Source organism: Aquila chrysaetos, chromosome 14, assembly GCF_900496995.4.
Source record: "Aquila chrysaetos chrysaetos chromosome 14, bAquChr1.4, whole genome shotgun sequence".
Lineage (NCBI taxonomy): Eukaryota > Metazoa > Chordata > Aves > Accipitriformes > Accipitridae > Aquila > Aquila chrysaetos.
This window is the reverse complement of record NC_044017.1, coordinates 17,625,137-17,647,032: the sequence shown is the minus strand read 5'-3', so window position 1 is coordinate 17,647,032 and position 21,896 is coordinate 17,625,137.

Genomic DNA, 21,896 nt, shown 5'->3' with positions numbered 1-21,896 from the left:
CAGCAAACCTTTGTGTAGATATCACCCTGCTCAGTTCCTAACAAAGCACCCAGTTCTCAGTGTGTTTACCCAAGAGTGGCAGCCTCTTTTTTTTTTTTCCTCTGTGTGTGTGCACATATGCTGGGTTTGCCTCACAGACATCAACTCTGCATCAGAGGTGCCTCCTCAAAGTCAAGCTCCAGGCTGGTGGCCAGATGCGCCACCTAAATCATATTCAATAGGAGTCACACGTTGTCTACAGTTTTCCAGCCACACAAAAAAAGGAATGATGCTGCCCAGACATTTCTGTACAATGCATTAAAAGAACCATTTACTTTTCACATGTAAAGATTTAAGAGCAAAACCAGGGCTGCACAGGGAAAGGAAGTAGCTTGCGTAGAGAATTCTTCACGGTTTTGTTCGGAAGGGGCCACAATAGCTAATTTATTTTAATGTGGTTATGTTATTATTGAAACAAAGTATCAGCTTCACTCATTCCCATCTTTGTGATATTTATTGCTCACACAAAAGTTGCACAAAACCCCACTAGTTATAACCTCTAACAGTTAATAATTTTGAACTGAATTTGTGGGGAAAAAAAAAAAAAAAAAACCAAGAAAAAAACCTCAAAACTCAGAAACAATACTGTTTTGAGGATTTGAAAGAAAAAAGCATTTACTCAAGCTCTGTACAAAAGAGCTTTCTGATAACATCAGCTGGTATGGCACAGCAATGACCACTAGCTTTTATGTCTGCTTTGCCAAATGGATTTTGTGATAATACAAGCCTCCTCTACACAATTACTAGAAGAGGAAATGAGTGCTCCTTTTTTGAGATTTACCTTTCTGAATAAAATATTGTTCATAATACTAGTGGCCCTCCTAGTATGAAAACATGAATTTATATTTAGTAGGACAAGCACTTTGAGTGTACAAAACTGATTTCTTATGTGAATATTAACCAAAAACCCTAACTACAGAAACTGCCTCTAAGGCAAATAGCTTCAGCAACCTGAATCAAGTTGTCTTCAAATTCTCATCACTGTTACTATTAGCAACACAGCAAACAATTTCGGTGGCATATCAGTGTAATCGAAAACAGGCTAGAGGTGTAGGTGTATATTTACCTAGCTTGCTAACTACCCATCCAAATGAAAGGGGAAATACAGCTGATAAGCTTTTATTCAGTTTAGTTAAACAAGACACTCTTGCATGGTATTTTTAGTATATTCCTGTCCTGGTTTCAGCTGGGATAGAGTTAACTGTCTTCCTAGTAGCTGGTGCAGTGCTATGTTTTGAGTTCAGTATGTGAAGAATGTTGATAACACTGATGTTTTCAGTTGTTGCTAGTAGTGTTTAGTCTAAAGTCAAGGATTTTTCAGCTTCTCATGCCCAGCCAGCGAGAAAGCTGGAGGGGCACAAGAAGTTGGGAGGGGACACAGCCAGGGCAGCTGACCCAAACTGGCCAAAGGGGTATTCCATACCATGTGACGTCCCATCCAGTATAGGAACTGGGAAGTGGGGGCGGGGAATCGCGGCTCGGGGACTAGCTGGGTGCCGGTCGGCGGGTGGTGAGCAATTGCACTGCGCATCCTTTGTACATTCCAATCCTTTCATTATTGCTGTTGTCATTTTATTAGTGTTATCATTATCATTATTCATTTCTTCTTTTCTGTTCTATTAAAGTGTTCTTATCTCAACCCATGGGTTTTACTTCTTTTCCCGATTTTCTCCCCCATCCCACTGGGTGGGGGGGAGTGAGTGAGCGGCTGCGTGGTGCTTAGTTGCTGGCTGGGGTTAAACCACAACAATTCTCCCCCCTTCTGTTCCTCTCCTCAGTGAGAATGTTTAACCTCCACTGAGCTGCATTTCTTTTCCAATTTCCAATTCATTTGCCACGTACCTTATAACATAATTTGTTCAGTTAGGGTAATGTTAATGTCATCTAATGTGATATCAACCCACCGTGCAAACTATTATTGCTGAATAAAAGGGGGCCAGCTGGCCTCTGCTTGTCAATGCTACCTAACTGCCAGGTCACTCTTTAATTTGTTTTTTATTATTCTCCCTACAATACAAATCTCTTACAGAGGAGAGTAGTGCTCAGCGGTATGGTGTGGGCTAGACCGTGGCACCTGGACACAAAGCCTGACGTTATCCCTTGGACTTCTTCTTTAGTAATAAAGTCATAGCCATATCGGCTCAGAGTCTCTTTAGCTTAAGTGAAGATATATTTAATTTTGAAGTTCCTGGGCTTGCAGTGAGGACCAGTGCTGCTAAAATAATGCCTAAGTATTGCCTAAATCCACTATGTAGGTGCTCTTGAGGACTTCAGGGTTTCAGTTGAGTCAGTCACCTTAAGAAAAGAAGGGAGATATCACAAAGGGGAGTAATTTTGCCAAAGTGTTGGGCTAGGAAAATTATCTTATCAGTTACATTCTAGAAAGTTTGTATTTGAGAGCGCTGGGAAAAGTATCATTACACTGACAAGAATCAAAGTAAATCTGGATTTTAATATTAGCTGTGTGGATGGAGAGGAAAAGACTTTTTAGAAATATTATGGAGAAATAATCTGCAAATTTCCTCCATACTTGGGTTTTGTGGAGGTAGTGGCAGGCTAGGCAGTGGTGTTTCTCTGCTATGCTGCTATTTCAGCAGTGACATCCCCTTACTAAGGGACTGGAAGGCCTTTTTCACTGTGTTGAGCTTGAGCTGACTGACAGATAGACATTCACAAGACGTGAGAAAGACAAGCTGGAGTTTGAGATGAGACAGGGAAAAGCAGCCTGAATAAGATAAGATCTGTGAACTATCAAGGTTGAAAGAGAAGCTGAGTGTGAGCTTGTGGATTCTGCTGCTTGAAGGTAAGAGGAAGGTGGGCAAACCAACAAGAAACCCCTGAGAAACACTCACCAAAAGTTGAGGGTTCAGGAAAGCCCACAAAGGAATAGAATTGCTCAAGAAACAGTTTGATCCCTGGAAGCCATCCAGGGGTACAAACCGAGGAAGAAATAGTGGAGGAAAAAATTTGAAAGAATATTTCTTGTCTGGACTGCATCAAGTATAAACGAGGGTTAGGAATGAAATGGAGCATTGCTTCTGTAATCTGGGTGAAAAAGAGTTTTGTGAAAGTACTATCTGTCAGGGCCCTGAGTACACTAATAGGTCTTAATGGCCCTGACCATCTTAACCTGGTCCAAGGGTTAAACTCTGGCCCTGACCATCCTCTCCCCCTGCCTGTGGCCCAGAAGTTCCATGTAAGTTCATGCCTGGGCATCCAGACCTGCCTTGAGCTACGTTGTAGGTAGGCCAGTCTCCAGTCTTGCCTTCTGCTGCTCCTTACTGGATGGTCCTAGACAGCCTCAAGGCCTGACTTGTTACTTTGCCTTGACTGAAGAAGTGATATTCATCTCTTGCTCTCATTTGGCTTTTAAATATAGCTAGCAGTGAAAGGATAATTCTGTATCTCTATTGCAGACTGGCACAGATATCTTGAATTCCTGAATCATCATTGCTTCTGGTGCAGTCACCCAGAAACTGAACCAAGGTGCATTCAATTAAAAAAAAAAAAAAAAAAAAAGAAAGAAAAATTAACTGACTGTTTTTTCCTAAAATAGTTGAGATATTTAACCCATAGTAAGTGCACAAAGCCATTGGGGTTTACTACATTTAATGTTCTACTGGGCTATGAACAGAACACCTTTTTAGGTTTCAGTAAAAGTTTCTGAAACTCTTGAGTTCACATTCATTTGTTCTCTTGAAATCACCTTAGCCTTACTATCAATTCTTTACAATAAACAGTGAGGTGCAGTTAACAAGATGCTGTCACAGATATTAATAAAGCTGCCTGTGCTGTCAATGCCAAAACCACCTGGGATGGTATATTCCAGTGGAAAAAATCTTAACACTTTTCAGCAAGGATGTGTACTGATCTCCATTATTCAGTTGCTATAAATGCACTACAAATGTTGCCTGAAGTACTGAGTAAATATAAAGTGATCTTACCAAGAGAAATGGCAGAAGTCCACCTGAGTAATTACATTCCCCTTTCTAAATTAAAAAAAAAAAAAGTTTGTAAGATAGGTTTCTAAATTCAAAAAGTAATGACAGTTAGAAAAATTATTTTTAACAATTTTTATAGAGAAATAATAGAAAAATATTGTCAACAACAGGTGTACGCTTTGAGGCAGTCTAAGAACAAGAGCCCTGGAACAGCAAATTTCCATTTCCTTATTATTTTACCATGTTTATTACAATGTAATCTGAAAGTATTTTTTCATTCTTATCAGGTAGGAGAATGAAATATTTCAGCTAACCTTTCATCCAAATTTTATAGTCACTAAATAAAAGATACTTGCCAGATGCAAAACTTGAATCAGTATTATAAACACTGAATTTTACATCAAACAAAATTGATTGATTCCAGCCATTCATTTTTCAAGTTAACATCACTATGACAAGATTTTAAAAGCCAGTACTTAATGCAGAAATCTATACTCATGTGTGTTTCTGGCAGGTTTTTCAAAACTGGTCATACTTTGTGATCTGTGACTCATTATGCAGGCAATCAAGGACCAGACCCAGGAGCAAAATTAAGTTATTTGATCATATGTATGTTTCTTGACATCATAATCTGAACTCCCTCTTTAAACAGTGGAGACAGACAAATATCTAATGCAGCTGGGCCCTTACCTTAGAGGGAAATGAACCACCTTCTGGCCAAGTCCATCAGCTATAGAAGAAACCTCTATACAGCTACATTTAAACAATCTGAATCTTACCTGTAAAGTTCTCAAATAAAATAAGGTTATTCTTCTGATCTCGGCTTCTAGTAGGACCTAATTGAAGTTAAAAACTAGTTTCACAGATTTATTAGAATATTATGGTTTTCCTTTACAATAAGTAGTAGCATGGAAGTGTGTAAAGCTAAAAGAGATTGATTACTCAAACATGTAGAACTCAAATGCTAAATGCCCAAGTTACATACCCCACCAAAAAGGCTTGCTATTGGCATCATCCATTCAAGCAAAACTCATATGCGAAAGAGAACTGGGGTGAGAGGAAGCTAAGTTACTACTTTTTACAAGTGGTAATTTTAAATTTAAGGAAGAGATGAAGAATACTGTTACCCTGATAGTTCAATCACAACTACAAAGAACCCCAGAGATCATACTGTGAATTCTAAAAGAACTAAGTGTTCAGAATTTATGCTTTTTCAGCAGCACTGATTTTATAAATGGTCATAATAGTACAAGTGCAGAAAAAGGGAACCTGTGACCATGCACTGTTGAATAAGAAGGAACAAGTATCCCTGCTGGGTTATCAAGGCATAGGCAGGGCATTGTGACAGTTCTTTCAGAGGCAGGCATAGTTGTGTCATTGTGATGCTCCGAAAACAAGTGCTCAGAGATTTACAGCTTGAATCCACATAGAAACTGAATCTGGCTCAGACCATACGAAGCTGTGACAAATACCCCACTGTAAATACTAACCCAGCACTCCACAAGATATACTACTTGTTTGTGAGCTTGCAGGTAAAGTTTAAGTTGTTGATTTTGACTAACAGAGCCATAAATTAGTTTAGGACCTCATGGGCTCCATGTTCACCAGCCCAAATGAATAAACTGCCAACAGCCTGTTCGACAGGCAGTCCTTTAAATTGACTTTATTTTCAAGTAAAAAAAATACCATTAACCCTTGGCTGAGCCAGGAAAGAGCAAAACCTGCTGCTCCTGTAAGTCCTTGTAAGTCTTATTTCACACATTAGACTTCTCTGGGAAAACCAGAGTGCAGCTAAGGGGCTACTTACATCTTTCAGCTGGGAATAATTTTAGCTGATCCCCAGCACCTTAACGATTTTTTAAGCAAACAGTGCAAAGGCAGCTGCTTTTGTAGATCTTTGTATAGTATTGTAAAACTCCTCCATTCTCTTCATCAATGTTCACCTCTTCATGAAAGAAAAGACTCTTCAACAGCCATAAGTCTTGTGATTTCATGAGATAAGGCAGCAATTACTTGTGTAGTCTAGGAGCAGTGATAGGCTATAAATACAGCACTGAAGTCATTTTTATCATGGCAGTACAAGTCAGAATAAGCAGAGCAATCCCCAGCAGATGCTACTTGAGAGTTTCAACTTCCCAGGTGACAATGAGGCGCTCTTTTAATATTTCACTGTGCTCTTCTGGAAGAAGCTCTTGGCTCAGACAAGAGTAACTTTCATCCTCAAACTCACCTCCTTTGAAAAGAAGTTTCACCTGTGTGAAAAATTCTTTGGTAAAGTCTGCATTTTCAAGAATTAAAGCATTAAAAAATATGCATGCAATATGTCTGCACAGCCAGCTTACCTTTGCCTGCTCTGAAGTGTTTTGCTACCCAACAAACACGCTTAAGGTGGCTATGATCACTCCAAACCTACACGAGTCAACAGTAAGAATTTGCTAATACAGAGAAGGGTTGCTCGCTTTTTAAATGGTGGATATTGAATTCTTGCTCTGTCAGAGAATGGGAACATCTCTTCCCTCAAAGATATACTTTAAATTTTGGTCTTGTCATACCCAGCTGGGTATGTAATGGGAGGGTCAGCAAAAGTCCTCTACCTCAGCAAGTTTAAGAGCCATTGCCACTGCACAGATTTTCCTTGAGTTGAGGTGGTATCACAATATTAAGCTATTTTCATTTGCTTACCTGAAATGAATCTGATGTGTTTTGCAATAGATCCCTAAACCTGTCAGCTTGCTGGTTCACTGTGGCTGAAGTTGGGCTGAACCATAATAAATAATGTTTCGATAATGATGTCAGTCGTGCTGAAGCTGTTCAAAGTATGAGGAGGTGGTGTAGAGACAGATCAAAAAAAAAGGAAAGGGGATAAACAGTCTTGAAGCATCAGCTGAGAAGAATAATTGTTCTTCAAGCTCAGCAAATATTTCAAGAAGAGATCAGCCTTAGCTCATTCCTGCTTTTGAGAATGATGGACTTACAGGAAGCCCAAAGAGTCAATTCTCCAGCCAATACAGACCATAGAACAGGCCAGTCTGTCAGCTCCTAGGACCGCGGGACTGGGGTAATCTGACAGCACAGCTTTGACACATCAAAGGTGGTTATATATTCTACTTTTTCCACCCTCCTCCAGTATTTTGTCAGTCTGGTGAGCCAGGTTATATGTCAAATTGATGTCATACTTAGCCCTGTAAATCACTACAAAATCAAATACACTGTCTGGATTTGGGATCCCGTTCAGGTAGGGTATGTATTTCATCACAAGTGTTACTGAAGAAACTTACAGCAGCACTTGAATACCCCAGTGAAAATAAAAAGGATTTGGGAGTAAGTTTCTGCAGGCAGTTCTCAATAACTTCTACACAGGCTGAGAGTGCTAATTTAGAAAAACAATATTTGCCTCAGATACTGGCCAAAAAGCTGTTATGATTAAAATCAGTCATGCTTGATTAGTCTTGAATAATAGTTTCAAGACTATCTTAATTCTTCTGATGTCTTTATGAATCATGTGTAACATATTGCACAGGATTTGCTAGTGAGGTAAAGAGCTATTTTAATGATCCACTCATCCAGTAGAACATGGAAACCTCAAACAAACACTCAAGAAGGCTTCTGCATCTCTTCAGCCCCAGTTTTAGTGAAGGCTTCTCTTTCGCTAAGGGAACCACCCTGCCTGCCTGCAACCCTCTGTCCTAACAGGCCATCCATCAGAGCAGGAATTGCTGTGGGTATTTCTTCTTTTCAGCTAGAATTACTGTGCAGCAGGAGCAGTTAATTGGCATAGTATTTTCTGGCTGGTTTTGCTGTTCTCTTTCCCCTCCCCAAACATTTTATCAGACCTACAGTCCTGATATATCTCCATCAAGCATCCCAAAATTTTCTTTACCACATCCAGGCTACTCTCCAACTCAGGCAAATAAACTACCACAGCTATTTACAATGGCCACAAGCGAGCAACAACAACAAAAAAAACCCTAGTGAAACCCCTAATGAGTTCTGTGAGTCCAACGAAATTACCTTCTTTCTTCTGAAAGAGCCTAAGCTTTTTCAGCCATAAGGGAGGGCTCCTTTCCCATAAACATTATGGAAAGAACAGCCATTAACAGGAGCAGAGTGTCATGTTTAGAAACATATTTAACTATGCCAAGGATGCCTGGAGTGCAGTGGCTCAGTTGTTTTGGAAATCCATAAGTCTCAATATGTAATAAATAATACACTGCACAGTCATACCTAAATGTTCTAAATGTTCTTTTGTGCTAGATATATGTTTACTAAGCAATAATAATCTCACAGAAGAAATACACACACACACACCCAAAATACATAATAAAAACTAAAAAGTAGTCTCATTTACAAATCTAAGGGCAAAGGTGGAGAGGTTTGGGTCTTGGACTGTTTAAACACCTATTCAATGCTAGATAAAGAAACTGAATGTGAGTTTTTCAATTCTCCTTCTTCTGTCCTAATTCCAAGACCACTTTGTCCTAATTCCAAGACCACTTTTTCATCTTTCCCCCTTCAAATTTTACAATACTTGAAGTCATGGAAAGAAAACACATACTATTATTAGCATATACTATGACTGAATTTAACCTTGAGAAAAATATCAGAGAAGTCCTCCTTTAAAAAAGGAATGGAAAACTTGCACATAATATGTTTCTTTTAAGACCATTATTTCTGTACCAAAAAGTGTTAGGACCACAGGAATTAGGTACTGACATAGCTAACCACTATGCACCACCAACAAGCAATCACCTGGTAAAAGTCATAGATAAAAATCAGGTCCTCCAAATTAAATGTTCAACATACTTAAACAGAGATCAGCAAATATAAGGAATAAATGGCAGCACTCCAAAAAAGGCAAGCTGCCAAATAACAATCATAGCTAGGTTAAAAAGCATACATGAAAAAGAGACTCCTGAAGCAAACCTAGTGGCAGGAAATGCAAGTATAAAGACAGAAAACAAAAATTTCAAGAACCACTTCCCTTCAATGCACTGCATCTGAGCAGCAAATTAACTTTGCTTTAATTCTACCATCCCAAGACAGTCTTTGGCCTCCAAAGGGTCTGAGGATTTCTGCCAACTCCCTGGGATATACAAATTGCCTTAAGGAAAGTGGAGGGGTAGCAAGGCCTTTGAAGGAGAAATGGTCGTTGCAATTAAAAGTTTTTCCCATGATGGGTCTGGACTTAATGTGGGAACCCAAAGGGATGTCCCACCCATGGCCCTACAGACCCTGTGTGTAATCTCAGAGAAAAGCTCACAAAGCAGATCAGAAGAGAATTGTTATGGATAGAGGAATCTCTGGAGACAGCACACCCAGACGCCATATAGAGTAACCACGCTGAGGGCATCCTCAAAAAGATTAAGGTTCACAAGTGTTATTCTGACAAACAGGTCATTTTTCAGCTGACTTAAGTGAAGACCTAGCAAGATCTCTGATAAGTCCAATAAAGAGAAAGCACAAACCTCAGTCCTGTTTCATATCAGCCAAATGATGGATTATTCCCAAAGGAGAGTTAACATGGTTCCTATCAATATTTCTGTGGTTTCTACTTAAATAAGAAGTTTCTTTTTTAGAACCAAGGCATTGTGTTCCTACTCCTGTTCTTTATTGTTCTTAGTGGCTTTTGAAATTGTTCTCTTTGTGAAAAAATAATTATTTGTCATAAGAGGTGCTATACTCTGTAATTGAGAACACACACCCCAACAGGGAAAAGGAAAGGAAGCAAAGCAACTCTATTGTGTGAAAAAAAAAAATTGTCTTAGTTCACAATACTATAAAATGTAGTCTTTCTCCCACCCCATAGTCAAGTAGGAAATAACAATGAATTACAAATTTTTCTAAGATGTGACATCTGTTTTGTATATATAATCCATAAAAGGCTTCCAAATGCCCTTAAATGAGTCCTCAATCTTCTACAAATTTGAGTCCTCCATAAATCCTCTGTTTCTTAATCTATATGCAATCTTCTTATAATGGACTGATCTCAGTAAGAATTTCCATTCTTCTTAGGCTTGTGACAGGACAAGGTAAAAGAAGGCAGGGGGAGAGGGGAAGTTGCAAAATAGAAAGAGAAGAAAATTAACTTGGGTTTATAAGTTCTGCATTTTTTTAAATAAAAATGAAGGAGATTGGTAGATGCATGATGACTTTTAATGAACTTATATGGCTTTCTCAAGAGATTCAACCATTGTCCTAGTATTTTATGCAAAAGTTTCCCTCCACGCTAGAAGATACTAACCAGAAAGACAAACAGCCATGTTGGCTTATGTCATCTGAAGCAGCTAACACTGGATCTACTAACGGTGGATCTTGACCACTGTTTCTCCTAGTTTTGCAGCCTGACTCTGGCATTGCACCTTGAGGAGTGATTTTATTCCATGTGAAGTAAATGCAAACTACTACCTCATTTGAATGGTGGAATTTCACACCACATTGTCAAAAGGAAGACAGCATGGTATGAAAAAATATTTCAAGATCAGAATCTATTTAATTATTTATCTCAGAACTCTGTATGCCTTCAAGCAGGTTGCTTTTTCCTCTCTGAATAAGGCTAAATGATATGCTATCATAAAAAATGGAGAAATGTGTTATCAAAGCTCCTGTTATTTGAATTAGACATAAATGAGCTTTCAGCTATCGACTTAGTGAATCCATGAGTGTCCTCACAAATACATTGCTAACTACAGGTTTTTCAAACATGGAACACTGTTCAGATTGGGGGGAGGAGTTGACTCATGCACAGGTCTACTTCCTACAGGTCTGTAATCAGAGTTTGGGTAATAAAGCATGGAGTATCTTTTGGGAAGAAAGTAAAGAAAAATCAGAAACAGCAAGAGTCTTTCAAGTGATGGCATCTGCTTACTAATAATAATAATAAAAAAAATTTTCACACACACCCCTTCTAAGTCTCTTCTTTTGCCTACTAACCAAATAAACTGCATAATAGGCAGGTCTTTGGAGACTAGGAGCAGGAATACATGCACCAAGCAGCAGAGCACTGACTTGAATCTCAGGCTTCATTTTCAACTTCATTTTCTATCATTTCTGTGGGAGAAGTGACTAATGGATACATGCTGCTGGATGCCTCAGCTCTGTCCCTTCTAATACCTGAGGCACAGTCCAGAAAAAAATCCTTGTAGATATTGGCAGTGTCCAAAGACCTCAGGCCTTTGCATTATCTTTGCAGTTTTAGATATCCATTCAGTCCAACCAGCCTGGCTATGAAATAATAGTAGCTAAAAACATTTCTGTTAAAATAACAAGATGAAAAGTTTAGAATTTGACCCTAACTCCTCTACATTGTAACAAGAGGTAAGGAACAGTTACACTATTGACAGTGGAGGCATTTCTTAGATTTTCCTTCAGTACGACTACACAAGCAGTGTAAAATCATAGCCAGCAGTTTGCAAAGCTTTTTGTTTCATTCATGAGAACACACTGGTCAGTTTTCTCTAAACGTGTAGCAATTTCAAAAGCTGAATTTCTAGGACTGCTGTTTAAGCATTATTTCTCTACACAAACTTTGCTGTGATGACTGATTGTCTGTATTCAGGGACTGCACAGCAAGAATGTTATGCAGCTTGCTTTCACCTTAGGTTTTTCGCCAAATGGTAAAGACCACATACCAAGAAATCCATGGGAAGGCCTTAGTGTCGGTGTGAATTGTCTCTCACATTACAGTCTTGCATCTTGATCGAAGATATGTGAAGCATTCACAATTTTCTCTAACTTTTTTAGACTCAGCATGGGTTGGAACCTCATAGTATTTGTGAATTTCAAAGTAAGCCTTGAAAAATGGGTAATGCATGCATTTTGGCATCACACTCTACCCATTTCTTTCAGAGACATACCTTTTTGCCTGGCTAGTTTTTGTTCTCCACCCAAAAAGTCTACTATTGCTTAGATCATAGAAATTACATGTCAGTAAGAGTATATTTCAACCTGACTGATCAGAAAATCGGAACAAATTTTGTGGATCTGGCAAAAAATTTCACTTTGAAACATTAAAAAGCAGCCTTATGAAAGCTTGCACAGAAAATCATTTTGGAGCATTTGAAATTTGCTGTTGACATTGGGTTTTTTTCAATAAACTGCAATTTTTTCATGATCAAACCTTTCTCTGTAAAACTATGCTAAATCAAAAGAATTTTTTTCATTTTCACCCTTTAAACTAACAAAATGGAATAGTCTAGCATTTTGAAAGCTACATTTCTTCATTAAAAAGTTAGCCATTTCAAATTCATCTGATTAAAACACTCCAGAGAGTCTTTGGCTAGATTCTTTATAATAGCTGCAATAGCTTTTAAGGTAAATGCACCTTATAAACCACTCAATTGTCAGTGGTAGAGATCCAAGAGTGAGACAAAACTGCCTCTCTGTAAAGTTTATTGATTCAGGCTCTGCACCACTCTAACTGGTGTTTCATGGCTTCGAGTTCAGAGGTGATTTATACTTCTCTCTTCCAGAGCATGGCCAGAATTTGCTTGCCTTTGCCTAAAAAAACGGCATGTAAATCCAATTTGGGGTGTCTTCTGCAGAGCTCTTCTAAGCTCTAGGAGGATGCACTCAGAAAACACAGGGTGGGGATGGGGGATCTCAATGTATGAAGCAAAATCTGGGGAAATGGGAAACACTCCATTAAGTTCACTCATCTGCACAACATCTCCCATATTAATGTCACTTCAGCTGTCCAGTTCTTCCATACAGACCCTTGAGCAGTGCATCAGGATGGTTGTCATTTGCTTCCCAGCACTTCAACGTAACCCGTTTTCCTGCCTCGTCCAGAAATTTTTCATCTAGAAAAGCCCAAGTCCCGTGAAAGGTAGCAAATGCTCTGTCCACATCAGGGGCTATGGAGCCTTTGGCTGCCCATCAGCCTCTCGTTCACATGTCGGTAACTAAGGCTGCTGTTCAACAAGCAGCCTGTGTAATGCTCCGAGGTTCTGTGGCTCCCACTCACTCCACTTCCTTGCAGGAAGGAGTGCCAGAAACAACATTTCAGCTAGCAAAAAGGAATTTTCAGCTCAAAGATTTACAAAATCGAAGTGCTTCAGGACTACTTGCTTTCTTTTCTGCCTCTGCACAGATAATTATCTATCTGATTCTTTTTCTCCAAAAGATGTCATAGCCCACGTCATGTCCACTGGTACAGTGACATTCCTTTCAGCCACTTCATTTTATTTAAGTCAATATATTATTTAATCAACCTGCTCAGCTTGAATCAAAAAATCCTACAAAGCAACCTGAAAAATGGGATTAAGTGTGTGCATATTCTGCTATTTTGTGATTTCTAATGCAAACCTCCTACTCCTGGTCTAAGAAATATATTCTTCCCAGGCGATCCCAGTAACAACTGTGATCCTTGGGCATGGGTACTGCAGACAGTGCTGCAAAGACAGATATTTGATTTCATCTGGCTTTTCAACCCACTGGCCAGAAGTGGGCAGGCTGCCAGAAAAGTGATTTCTTCTGCAAAAAAGAAGGGCTCCTTGCATCATCTCTTGTGCTGTGATTTCATGCTGGACACAGTGGATTTAGGGAAATGGCAATCATCCTGGTATGTCTTCCAAGAAAGAAAGGAATAAGAATAGTGTTTTATGCATCATTTTCCCCACATCTATTTGTATGCTAAAGCTAATTTTTAGTAATTCTTGGAATATTGGGAAAGTTCCAGACGGCTGAAAGGAAAAATTATGCTGTGGCAATATCTTAAAAGGATTAATGAGACCTTAGTCCACAATAAGGCTGTCAGCAGGACTGCAGTCCATGGTAAAATGAAACAGGAAAAGAGAGAGAACTTGATTAATACAGCATTAAAGGAGAATAATGCAATTAATGCCAATTGCCCTGGATTTATGGAAAATAGGCTTTGTCAGAGAATATTTCCTATCTTTTTCAATGAGGTTACAAATCTGATTCATAGAAGCAATAGTGATAATGTAATATACTTAGATTTCTGTAAGGCATTTGACTTAGTACCACATAGTATTTTGATCAGGTAACTCAAATGATGTAATATCAATATAGCAGACACAACATTAAATTAATTAAGAGCTGGCTAACTGATAGGTTTCAAAATGTAATTGTAAACAGGCGCTCACTACTATATTGGAGTGTTGCTGATGGAGTCCTGAACAGATTGCATTTTGGACCTTGCAGGAACCTGGCAGGAAAAAAAAAAAAAAGAAAACAACAAAAAATCATTGCTGATTGAATTTGCAGATGACACAAAGATTGGTGGGCTGAGAAACAATGAAGAGGAAGGGTCAGAATCACAGAGCAACCTGAATCTCCTAGTAAACTAGATGGAAACAAAGGATATACGCTGTATTACAGCATAAGCATAATGATCTAGAAACAAAGACAATAAGCTTTATAGACTTATGCTATTTTTACAGTGCTCCTTTCCAAGTGCTGAATTTTACATTTCTTTTTCATTGGATGGTCTAAGTCACATCCTGGTTCTACATAAGTGAGAGGTTTGAGTTGTGGAGGCATCAGCCAACAGTAATATTCTTTGCATGACTTAATGCTTTTTAAAAATAATTTGATCTTTATGTAAACTTGTTTAACTTCTAACTGCCTTGGGGGCAGAGGGGGGAAGAAACCCTTCCCATGCAGAGACCTTGTTTGTCCAGAAATAGGTATCAACCACCTTCCAATTAACTTTATGATGGAGCTGTCAACTCTGAAACTACATAATAGAAAAAAAAAAAAAAGATGATACAGTTCTTAGCCAGCTGTGGGTTTTGCTGAAAAGAGAAGGATTCAATTAAAAAAAATTACAGAAAAAACCTCATTAGCGTTGTGCACCCGGGTAGAAATAAGGTGCTAAGTACTAAAACACTTAAAGTTTATTCACAATAAATGTTCAGGGAACTGGTGGAAAAGGATAAAGTTGAATAAGGTTCAACTCTAAGGAAAAAATAAGTGGTCAAGATGTGAATTAATAAGAAAGCTACGCTGCTACCTAGTCCCATTACACGTGTGACAAAACCGGACCATTACCAACAGAAAATGACTTTGAGATGGTACAATTACTTTTTCACCTCTTTGCTGCCAAACTCACAGGACTAATTACTGGACGTGATCAGAAATTGCCCGCGGGCCGCCTCCAGAGAGACGCTCCCTTTCTGCAGTCTCTGGCAGGGCTGGCGAGGGGCCGGGGGTACCTGCCAGCCCCATCGCCGCCGGGTTCGCACTCCGGGTCTGCAGCATCCTGCCTGGCCGGCTGAGGGACAGCCGAGGTGCTGAGAGCTCGAGCGGCAGCGGCGCTGAAAGTCTTGAATTTGTTTAAGCCCACTTGCAAACTATAATTTAGAAATTATCTGGACAGGCTGGGTCTTTTTCTTTATTTTCTTCCCTCTTCCCCCCCCCCAGACAAAAATATTATGTGGTTTGGTTTCACAGAGAAACAGGAAATTGGAGTTTTCCACAACAAACTTAAACCCAAATTTTATAGTTCCAGTGGCACTTTAGAGTGTACTACACGGCTTTTTGTAGTACAATAAAATATATTCCATTGCTTAGTTTCTAATTTTACCCAAGCCTCTTGTCTTTATTCATGTGATTAATCCTGCTGTGGTCACATAGTATTAGTGAATGCACTCGTTGCAGTATAAAACTAAAATGTTAACAATAAAGGAGCATAGGAACTGCCATTCTGAGTCAGGCTACAGCTTTATCTGAGCAGACTAAAGGGTTAAACCTGAATTACCATAATCCCATCCCTATTTTGTCCTTAATAAGCACAGCTAAATGCTACAGTAAGGACAGTAGGTTCCCACACTGATATAGAAGATTTTTTATTTTTAAGCAGTTTTGGGGCGGTTACACTGGAAATTACTCATCCTCTGCAGTAGAGGTCTTTTAAAAAAAGGTCAGACAGCCTGCTACCAGACATCGTCCAGGTACATTTTTCCATGATCATTACTGGGATGGAGAAGAAGACATTTTCAGCTCTTACCTAACCTGCCATTCTCCTGTGCCTGCAGAATGTGGGACAGGGTGGGGAACGAGAAGATGAAGATCTTGGCAGCTGAATACATTCAAGCTGAGGTTTGCTGGAAACTCACAAGGCACAGATATAGATTTGGATTCTAGGAGGCATACATTAACTATGTATTTCTGCAGCAAGAGTCAACGTGTTGGTATTTCAGCAGTTTCCAGGGTTTCTCAATCAAGGCCTTTATTAAAGGAATGGGCCAAGCCTTATAATTTCAGGCTGCCAGCTAACTCAGGAAAACAACATTGTATGAGCTTACATTTGGGTTATATTTTTAAAAGCTGTCCACAAGTGTTAGAAGCAGAAGCCTATTAGTTTTTTAAAGGGAAGAGATTCTTGAACGCAGTTAGTGCAGACTTAATTCTATGAATGAAGAAAATGCAGGCATTTCGTTAGGATGTAGCTGAATTATATTCCTAGTACACCTTGGAAATAAGCCTTCCTAGTCTTAAACATTGGTGACTTCTGCTGCCTTCTCATCTAAAAGAGCATTCAATTCAGAATGGGACAAAGTGCTTAACAGCCTGAAACGCTGAAACATAAATGTTCAAACATATCTGCTGGTTTTGTCTGCCAGGCTTTCTTTGGCAAGTTTGAAAAAGTATTTTGTTTTGAGATCATCTATCGCTGTTTTGATTAATACATACTTCCACACATAACTCAGTACTAACCTCTCCTTCATCTTAATAGGAGTATATTCCTTGTAAATATGCAATTGAAATTGCTTATGAAATTTCCAGCAGTGTCATTACAGATGTTTTATTTGCCTGAGGGTATAGTTTAAACTTGCTTTGCTGCTGAAGAAAATATTCATGTAACTACACCCTTACATGCTACAGAATAATATTTTAAAGAACCTAGAAAAATACGTATTTTAAAGCCAGATTCCAGAGACTCTCAGACTCTCAAACTCAAGTTAATAACAAGGACTGTGTATTTCTCTTCCCCATATAAAAAGAGAACAGCCTAAATCAAGCCTAAAAGAACATAATCATTGAATATGCATGGAGGAAATGGAGACTCTCACTATCCCATGGGAAAAAACCTAATCACACACCCTCTATTGAAAGCTCAGATGGTCTACTGGGAACCCAAACTTTGCATATGTAGCACTTGCAAGCCTCTGGAGCCTAAGCTGTGTCTAGAAGTCCCTAAATCCCTGTGGTATATTCCCAAAGAGCACATCCTCTGTCTTGCAAATCTCCGGAGACCAAAAACTCAAAATGCAGTTGCACGTCCCAGGGCAAAGTACCAACTTCACAGATTCCTCTCACATGCCAGAAACAGGAGCCTTCCATCCTTGCACGTTAGCCCTTTAGTAGACTTGTATGCATGTATACAGAAGCTTTGCAAGGAATTGAAACACAGCTCCTTTTACTTAAAGGACAAATTATAAGTTGTTACTGAAGGTTATTAATCTGCCAAGGGTAGGATCCCACCCACCCAGCGTGCAGCATCTCACACAGACATGATCTGTCTCTGGAAATCTCCACAAGCAGCTGCCTCCCCCAGTGACTGGGAGAGATGCAAAGCATCTCCATTAGAGCTGCTTCAACACACATCACAAAGTTAAGCACCTAAGTCAGGTGGGTTGAATCCAACCCTAATACCTGAAAACTGTGCCCTTCGTTCTATCTCGTTCTTCCCTCCAGGTCTGTTTTTATTCAGTTTCCCTTCCACCCCGCTGAGCTCCTGGAGCAGATATCTCTTCTTCAGCCTGAGCTGCTAAAAATGGTCTGTTATCCATTTTTATAACCTTCTGGTTCCTCTGCCAGGTGACATCTTTTGTATGCTGATCTGGAAAAAACAGACCCTAGGTAGGTGACTGTTGCTTAAACGACCTGCCGCCTATTGTACCAAATGTAAGTAACAGGAGCTAGCTCATTGCTTAAAGCAATTATGCTTCAGTGATCCAGGAATCACATCCATTCCTCTGCTGTCTGTGCCGCCGTGATGTGAAGAATCAGGCCAACATGCAAGCAAAAACAGCAGAAAGGATAAAAAAGACCTAACCAAACCAGAGCTGGCAGCTTTCTAACACCACAGACACAACACTCACAAGTCATCCCCTACTCTCCATGGCCTCCTTCTGAAAAAATAAAAAGCCCCACAAGTACAACTCGCTTAGATTCATTAGACATGGAAAAATTAGGTCACGTGGCACCTTTCTTCTCTTTTTTCCTCGCCACACTCTGTAGATATTTTATTGGCTTAGTAAAGGTTAATGGTGCTCCCATCTGAGTGCTGGCACAGCTCCACTCAAGCCCCATCCCTTCTGCCAACATCCCTGTGGCAGAAGAAAGGGATGGTAAAGGGCCTTCACAACAGTTCCTCACAGCTTCTTCACACCTTCTGCAGCCTCTCCTGAATGCAACTGGTAAGGTACAGAGGAATGGAAAACCCCTCCAACTATCTGCTGGAAAGACTAAGCTACCAGCTTCCATGGTTGTGTGTGCATCACCCACCACTCACCTAACCTCCACATCTTTAACAATACAGTTCTTTCATGGTAAAGAGGGCTGTATTTGGATCAAGGTACATGGGAAGATAAATTTTTAAAAAAAAAACAAACATAAAAGCTAGGAATACAGCAGATATATAGAACCATGCGTAAAGCTGGTAAGAGTAATAACTGTATGAGCAAAATCTTGAGATACTGCTTTGATAGGGAAGTCACAGTACACAGAGGGTGACTAGAATACTGTTACATAAATTAGTTGCATTTATTTGTTTCCAAACACAGCCTGCTATTTTTAATTACATTTTTTAACACAATGCCTATGCAGAAGCTTTCTAACTCCAAGTCTGTCCAAAGTTATTTTTATAGTCTAGTTAGAAACTTCTAAAAATAGAGCATTTCTAATACAAAACCACTGGCTAAGCTTTAATAACTGTTAGAGTATGCTGGTGTGGTCTGAGTAAATTGTGTACTGTAATGACTTAAAAATGAAAAATCAGAAAGGGGCTAAACAGGAGCCCAATCAACTGAAGTGTGACACAGGTAGGGGTCCCAGCTTGAAATTCTTCAGGACTGTTTGTGTACACAGTGGAATGCTCCAAAGTTTCATTTATCACGTCTTCTGCAACATCAGCTGTTTTTCTACACAATGCTAATCTGTGCCAGTTAAGAAAAAGTTTGGCCTTAGCTACTTAGATCATCATAAAAATCCCTTGCTTTTGTTCACCACAGCCAACGTTTCAGGAATATAAATAACACAGTTTGTCCTGCAAGCAGAAATAAGAACGCCTCTAACAGCTAATGGATCAAAGCTGGGACTGTGCTGTTATAACTGGTATTGTTCAGAGAAACTGGAAGTTTGATGAACTGAACCAAGTACCGTTTGCATGGCTTCTCTTCAAGATAAATACTTTTTTAAAAAAAAAATGAGGCTGCTGTAATAAAATACAGATTTTCATTTTACAGAGCAGTAACTAAACATTTTATGACTTACACAGATTCCATCAGCATCTCTAATGACAGCAGAAATATTTCTGGAACAAGATAGGTTTCCCAAGAGGTTTGCATCATGAGATGAGTAACCATTCCTGATGAAAAACAAGTAAGTAAATGAATAAGTCTTTTAAAAAAAAGTATTTTTCCCATAAGAATGAATTTGGGGCCAACATTTGAAAACTGCTGAATACTAGGTGAACTTCCAAACCCATGTTGTTCTCATGAGCATAAATAGTTATGACACTTGCAAAACATAGGCTAAGAATGAACAAGACATGGATTGTGTGTGAATGAGTTGCTTGTATTTGTTGTATCAACACCGCCATAAGAAAAGAATCTGCATTGTATTAAAAAACCCCAGAAACTAAAGCTTCACAGATTATTAGAAGGATAAATAATGCTCTGCTTCTAACAAGCTGCTATCATTTTCTGCCTCAAACCATGAATCTGAATTATTTGACTGAAGACATGAAATTATCCCCATGGTGCTGTGGTAAAAAACAAAACCCTCTCAGTTCTGTTTTAATTGCTTGTTAAATATCAGTCCTTTAGACGACAATGTCTGAAAACAAAGCTCCTACAAGCGATTATCTTATGAAGTCTCCAAGATGTTCCAAATCAGGTTTTCTAGTACTTGGACTACTATAACGCTGAAGAACATTGAGCCAAGTCAGAGAGGATGGTTATGTGACTTTTCAGCCCCAGTAGAAAGAAAACTACATCTGTAAATTATGGTGTGCTCTATGAAGCAACAGAGAGAGAGTAAGAATAAGAAGGTTTTATGAACTTAAGCACATTTCTATTTATATCACTAGACCAGTCCAATACATCAAAATGTTTTAGGTACAAAGTGAAATGAGTAATTATTCCTTAAAAAAATCTTAAGTCTCTTTTCCTCAAATACATTAAGTATTGGATTCTATTTTCTTCTTTTTTTTTCCCTCCGGATTTTGCAGGAAAGAATTGCAAACAAAGTAGGGGTCAGTCTGAGACATGGAAATAAAAACTGAAAACGCAGAAATTGGTATTAGTTTCGCAACACGTAACACTGCCTCATTGAGCACTCCCAGTTCATGTGCTCATGAATAAGACTTCTACATATTCAAAAGTGATCTTGAAAAGGGGTGGAGAGCAAGGTGACAGAATTTACTGCATGCTGCTCCTGTCTAACATACGCTACAGATGGTGGTATACCCAAGCACGCTGTCAGGTTTGTCTTTTCATATTTTCCAGGGTGCTTTCTTTTTGTAACCGCATCCTCAGAAATATAGCTGTAGAGCTGAAGGCCAACTAAAATCTCTCTCCAACTGTAACACTTAGGATCTGCTGCGGCTGGAGCAGTGAGAGACCAAAGGATGCCCTGCCAAATCGGAAGGAGCTCTGCAGGTGACGGGGTGGGAAAGGAAAGTGGAGGCAAGCCAAAGGAGGACAAGAGGATAGGCTGCACGGATATTACACACACATATTCTTGGCCGTGACACATCACACACTTGGCAAAAAGGCGCTGGTGGAACCAGCACTAGAGCTAAAGCAGTAATGCATAGAAAAGGCAGACAAGGGACTGTGCTGTGACTTCTCTTCATGGTCCCATGTGCTGAGAGCGTCTAATCTGCATCTGCAGTCTGTGTGCATCTTCCCTACCTTGAGCACACTTCAGCTCTGATGAAGGTGAAATGAATGTCATCTTTACATTAGGATTTTTTGCTTTTGCCCAGAATGAAAAGCTCAGTTTAAGCTTAAAGCTGTAAGCTGGAGTTCTTCCACACTCCCTACTGCAGCCTGGTATCAATTCCAAACCTGACAGCATGTCTCTAATCACACATATCATTTTAGAAATGCTGTATTTCATGGTGAAACTAGTGTAAGCAGGTAGGCGATCAAGCTTTTCAGCAGACCAGGCAATGCTCTCTACTGCTATAAAAATTCTTTCGTCAATGTGGGTATATTACATGTACATTTAGGCTTAAATCAAGATAGAAACTGTAAAGACCAAAGCCTTATGTTTAGTATTTGCAAAGATTTCAGTAGTGTTGGATTTGGTTTGAATGTCTTTTATCTGCTAATAGAAACTTAACAATACTTACCTTTAACTAACATTGAACTGAGTGAATGCCTCTGAGACTGTGCCAGCCTACAATGCTAAGGCTGAGCAGTGTGTTTCAATAGTCAGATCCTTTACTATAATTGACTGAGGATGAGTGAGAGTTCTGAAGATTTTCCTATCCCTTCAGGGGTTTTCAGCAAATCTTTTATTGAAGTTAGGTGGAATAGTAAATTCTTCTATGAACCAGCATGATGCACAGTTTGAATTTTTTCCCAGATCTACTCTGAGAGCAACACTAACTAGAATGTAGAATTAAACCTAGATCCAACCATTTAATTCCACAGATGTCCCTAGGGAGACAAGATGAGATATATATATATATATAGAAAACAAATACCTCCCAGATTCATA